This window comes from Salvelinus fontinalis, chromosome 6 (genome assembly GCF_029448725.1).
Source record: "Salvelinus fontinalis isolate EN_2023a chromosome 6, ASM2944872v1, whole genome shotgun sequence".
In the NCBI taxonomy this organism is placed as follows: domain Eukaryota; kingdom Metazoa; phylum Chordata; class Actinopteri; order Salmoniformes; family Salmonidae; genus Salvelinus; species Salvelinus fontinalis.
In genome coordinates this window covers 22,326,410-22,332,344 of record NC_074670.1, presented here as the reverse complement: position 1 = coordinate 22,332,344, position 5,935 = coordinate 22,326,410, and the positions used below count along the sequence as shown (strand labels likewise).

At 42.8% G+C, this 5,935-nt stretch overlaps 1 protein-coding gene across 2 annotated transcripts in view; it reads right to left on the bottom strand.

The window, feature by feature from the left end:
• Nucleotides 1-590: 590 nt before the first annotated feature.
• LOC129857340 (cyclin-dependent kinase 14) overlaps nucleotides 591-5,935 on the bottom strand; it is a 227,456-nt gene continuing 222,111 nt past the window's right edge. For both annotated transcript variants that reach the window (XM_055925489.1, XM_055925490.1), the window contains one exon: nucleotides 591-4,051. The gene's annotated coding sequence lies outside the window, so the exon portion shown is untranslated. The remainder of the gene's footprint in view (nucleotides 4,052-5,935) is intronic.

Below are 5,935 nucleotides of genomic sequence, written 5' to 3'. Positions count from 1 at the left end.
CTCGCATCCGCTACAAGACCATGGTGCTTGCCTACGGAGCTGTGAGGGGAACGGCACCTCAGTACCTCCAGGCTCTGATCAGGCCCTACACCCAAACAAGGGCACTGCGTTCATCCACCTCTGGCCTGCTCGCCTCCCTACCACTGAGGAAGTACAGTTCCCGCTCAGCCCAGTCAAAACTGTTCGCTGCTCTGGCCCCCCAATGGTGGAACAAACTCCCTCACGACGCCAGGACAGCGGAGTCAATCACCACCTTCCGGAGACACCTGAAACCCCACCTCTTTAAGGAATACCTAGGATAGGATAAAGTAATCCTTCTGACCCCCCCCCCCCCCCTTAAAAGATTTAGATGCACTGTTGTAAAGTGGCTGTTCCACTGGATGTCATAAGGTGAATGCACCAATTTGTAAGTCGCTCTGGATAAGAGCGTCTGCTAAATGACTTAAATGTAAATGTAAATGTAGGACAAAGGCAACCAATATCCACACCAGCATGACCACACTAGATTGGAGTTGTGGTAGAATTAGTATGAAGTAAGTATGTAATACATGAGCTAACAACAGCTGTTTTGCATTGGTAGCTGAACACAGTTTGAAGCATTAATAAACTTTATTTATTTCAGGTAAACCAACAATAAACAACATTTACAGAAGGACATTACATCTTCCATAATAACATTACATACAGGTTGTAACAAATAGGTAATGCAACAGCTATTCTACCATTATATCCTAAGTTTCAGTTTATAAAGTGACCGGTAACACTTCTTCTATGTCCGAAACCACTTGTGAAAAATGATGTATTTTCAGAGCATCATACAAAAAAGAAAAAATAGATATGCAAGTGAAGCTTTTTTGTAGTGTAAAACACAGATTCAGTGTTGAGTACAGCGGGGGTTGCGTGTCTGCTTCCAAAACGCCTTTCCCAACATATACTGTACGTCTACGCAGTTAGGAAACTGACAAGGCCAAAAAATATACTGTATGTGTATATATCCATATATATTTTATACGAATCCTCTCTTTTATGGCGTTAAGGAGACACGCGTGACCCTGTATGTACGCAAACATAGTACAAGCGTCACTATTACATTTTACACAAGGCGTTTCACCTCCCATTTTCTATACAGCCTAGTAAGACAGTTTATAACAAAGGATACAAAATGATTAAATATTGACATGTATCTCGAAATATGACTCAGAATGTGCACATTCCGTAGCATGACAAATATAGCAAACAGATTAATCTTAAGCCATTCCCCAATTCAGATTTGAATGGCGTATTTGTAAATGCATTTTATTAAACATCTGGAAGTTAACTTTACAAGCAAGAACCAATGGTAACATTAAAATGATAGTAGGCCCCATTAAAATGTTAATAATTTTGACCACCACAGTGCTCAATGTGCAATTTCACTACTTCTTTCCGAAGATTTCCCTTCATAGAGAAAATGCTTTTAATTCCCAAAGGAGAAAAAAAGAGCTTTCAGGAACTCCACCCACGCAGGCAGGCAGGTAGTCCAAAACATATACAGTATTTTCATGTTTATGTGATATCGCAGGCAGGCGGCAAAGGAAGAAACTTCTGGGACACAAAGGCACAAAATAAAAAGGTGGAAAAAGAAAAGAAAAGTGATATGCCACACAGAAAGCAGGAGAGTAACGTATCAACAATAATTATTCAGCTGCTAATACCTCCTGTATCCCATAAAGCCATGCAAGGCCGAGCAGAGCGAGCTGGGCGATCTATCTCAGCACAGCTCTCTGATATTAACCCTGCTCTGTCACGCTGCTTTAGTCACATTAAGACGCCACTCTAGACTCTCCACCCTTCCTCACCGTCTTCACTTGCCACACCAGGAATGACACTGAAGTGCTATGAAATCACTTCAAGTATTTGTAGTAGTTCTCCTTAAAAAGTCTCACTGGGGTTGGAAACTGGGGTCTGTCGGCCTATATTACGGTTGCCAAGGGAGGGCACTGATATTTCTAGTCTGTGCAGGCAAGGGCATGTGATTAAGGACAACACACGGCAAAAAGTGACATTTTTAATAAGCTGGAATGTACAGTAGGACAAGTAGATTAAAAAAGTGCATTCTCAAAAAGCTAATGACACAAGTCGTCACTATTACTGTGTTTCTCTGTCGTTGCCTCGAGTGCTCTATATCACACCGACCACCACTAGAGATGATGGGACAATTAAAGCTGTAGCATGACATGGACTTGGCCATATGGCGAACTATGTCAAAGCTTTCTACAAGACTCCTTTCTTTTTAGTGTCTCCTCCTCCTCCTCCCTCTATGATAGACTAGCAGGCGAGGCAGGGGTGGAGAGGGACTGTGTGTGGCCAAGTGTCTACAATATAATACCTGTGACTGTCTCTCATGTGTTCTCATGTGTGTGTGTTAGTGTGTGTGTGTGAATGTGTGTGTGTGTGTGTGTGTGTGTGTGTGTTAGTGTGTGTGTGTGAGTGCACACACACATCTTTCTAAGGGTGTCAGCGTGGATTAAGAAAACTAATCTCTCCTGATCGTCAGTGTGTGTCCATGATGTCTCACTCAGAACTCTCCTCCCCCTCCTCTACTTGTGAACAGTACAGGCCCATTCAGATTAGTGGTAGATTTCAAATCAATCCATAAAAAGGGAACCCATATTCTCCATATTACTGGTCATTGCTATATTACCTACCTCACACATGACTAATATGAGCAGGTATTTTTATACAAAACAACACCCAGTTGAAAATCGAACACAAAGAGATCTTTGTACCAGCCAATGAAACAAAACTATTTGTTAGATCAATATCACATGATATCATAAAAAGTGCTCCTAATAATTGTATTGATGTGATAGCTGAGACAAACAGCCAATGACGTAATCGTCTAAAAACATTTGTGATGACGTCTGATATACAGTACATTACTGGACAGTGACAGTATCAAAGGACGTGAAGGAGAAGAGGATTGTCAGGGGTCGAAGTAACCAAGAGATCAAAATCCCACTGAGCCTATTGCCATTGTGTTTTACCATCTAGATACAGTGTACAACAGGATGCGGTATAGATTACAGTACCTCATGGCCTACATGGAAGCACCAATGAAAGGGTATTGCCCATGTTTGATGCACACGCAACCACACAGATATAACACACCCACATACACTTGAGACGAATCACAGCGAATTTACCATATAACATGTGACTCTTCACGATGTCATCGATGCTCATTGCTTTGCGTGTATGCATCTTCTCCAGCAGAGACAGATTATTATCACCAATATCACTATTACAGTATTACTACCATTGCTCTTATGATTATTATTGATTTGATGTCATTTGACTCTGGCCTGACAGTTACAGAGGAGGAACAGTTCAAAGTTAAGGAGAAACATTACTACTGCTTGTCATTCTCAGTTAAAGTTTGTGTTGTGAGTGTGAGTTAAACTGTCCAGTGGGTGTGTATCTGTGTTTGTGTACGTGTGAGTTTGTGCATGCGTGCGTGAATGCATGCAAGTGCAGCATGTTATTGAAAGAATGTAAGCTTTCTTGGAGTCCGTGATATATTTTCTAAATATGAGTATACTGTACATACAAATATACATTCTTACATAGGTAGTTAGAAACACAAGCCACAGTATGTATCAATAGTATTGTGAAGTCCCTTGATGATTAAGGGTATTGTAAATGTGTCAACGATATATGAGTATCATAACATTATAAAAGTCAACAAAAATTGCAAATTATAAAACTGAAATTGGAGGTGTCACCCACCAAAATGTATACACTCAGGCACACACACACACACACACACACACACACACACACACACACACACACACACACACACACACACACACACACACACACACACACACACACACACACACACACACACACACACACACACACACACACACACACACACACACACACACACACACACACGCGGTTGGAAAAGTAATAAGTTAAAGAAACAGAAGAGGGTATGTGATCCCGGTGGCTCCTCCATCTCAGTGTCTTTGTCCTTCTCTCTTGGACTGACCACAGCAGCAACCTGAAAAACACAGACACAAACACATGAGTTAATCTGCTAACTGGAAATAAATTAATCACAACTACCTTATTTCTGAACGACCCCTTAGGAGAGAAGTAAAAAGAGAGAGAAAAATAGAGACACGGAGAGAGAGAGAGATTGAGAGAGAGATAACCCAGTAGACCTGGCTGGCTTGGAGCACTCCTCTAATCCCCTTCTTTCTTTCTAGTGACCATACTGCAATAATAAATAATGCATGTCTCTCCTTGTGTCCTCTCTCTCTCTCCCCGCTCTCCCCCCCTTCTCTCGCTCACTCTTTCCCCCCTCTTTCTCTTTCTCTCTCGCTCAGCCTTTGGAAGTCCATTCCCAGTGGATGTGAGGCAGTCTATGCCAGAAATCTGAAGACTTGGATGGACACCTCCTTTATCTGCTGCTCATACAGCTCTCTGACTCAAAAACACATACAGGCGGTGTAGGAATGTGGGTGTGTTAGTGTTTGTGGGCGTGTGTGTTTGTGTGCGTGTGTGTGTGTGTGTTTGTGTGTGAGAGAAAGAGAGAGGGGTAAGAGAGAGAAAGAGAAGTAGTGAGAAGATGAGCTTGACTTCAGGTTGCATTGTTTAAAGCAGGGATAGAGTATGGAGTCTTGTTTAGGTCAAAAAGGACACCGCGAGATGAACAGAGTGGACATAGGACAGAAACAGAGAAAAGGGGATAAACAGACAGAGAGAGAAAAGAAGAGAGGATGTGAGGCTGAGAAGTTCAAGGTCACAGAAGCACTCAGTCTCTCTCCCGTTCATCTCTCTCTCTTTCTCTGCCTCAGGGTGAGTTATTGGATGGCAGGTCGTGAGGCCCACACAAGGATCTCTCTCTCCTCCCTCTCTCCTTTTGCTCTCCTCCCTTTCTCCTTTTGCTCTCCTCCCTACAGTATCATATACTCTTTAAGTCAACAATGGAATGTGTTGTTTTTGGGGCCTGATTTAGTCCTGTGGGATGAAAAAGTACTAAAGATGAGTGTGTGTGAGTGTGTGTGTGTGAGTGAGTGTGTGTGTGTGTAGGGGGTTCCGCTTAAGGAACCAGATGGGTAGGATTTGTAGGGTGTGGCCATGTCCAATAGGGCCAGCTGTTGTCTGTCATACAATGGTGAATAGACAGAACCCCCCCCCCCCCCCACACACACACACACAATGACATCATTAAGAAGGGAAAGTGCTTAGTGCTGGGATATTTAACAATGGAGAGAGAGATCGAGAGAGAGAATAAGAAGAGGTGACTACAAAAAAAAAAACACAAGCTAACCTCTCTCTCTCTGATCACCCTTCCCCCTCCACTCGCCCACACCCGCGTTTGTAGCCTGCTCCCCCTTTTCTCCCCAATCCCAATCCCACTCCCCCCTCTCCCCCCACATCACAGTCTCTCTGAGGCCATGTTCAAATATCAGCACAGTTCTCCTCTAGATGTTCATCGGGCAGCCAGTCAGTCTTGCGGTGAGCGGGTCGCTCCCCAGACAATCCCCTCCTCTACACACACACACCTTTCATCCCTTATATCTGCCTGATCAAAGAGCCTGTCACTACCGTGAAGCAGCAGCTCTGGAAATACTAATAACCCCAGATGAACACCTCAGAGAACGGAGACAGAAAAAACCTCTCAGGTGTTGCAGAATATTAACATACTTCAAAAAAGCCTAAATGGCATATAAACACCAGAGGCATAATAATGTAGACAAAAAACACAGAGGGGTTTTAAAACAGTCAAATACTTCAAATAGGCCGAACTAGCTTATCAATGAGTACATTTACATGCACACTAATCATTTGATATTAAACTGATTATGGCAGTAGGTAGATTATGCATTAGTCATGTAAACACCTTGCTCTGCTTAGCTTAATCGGCGTAAGGTCAAAA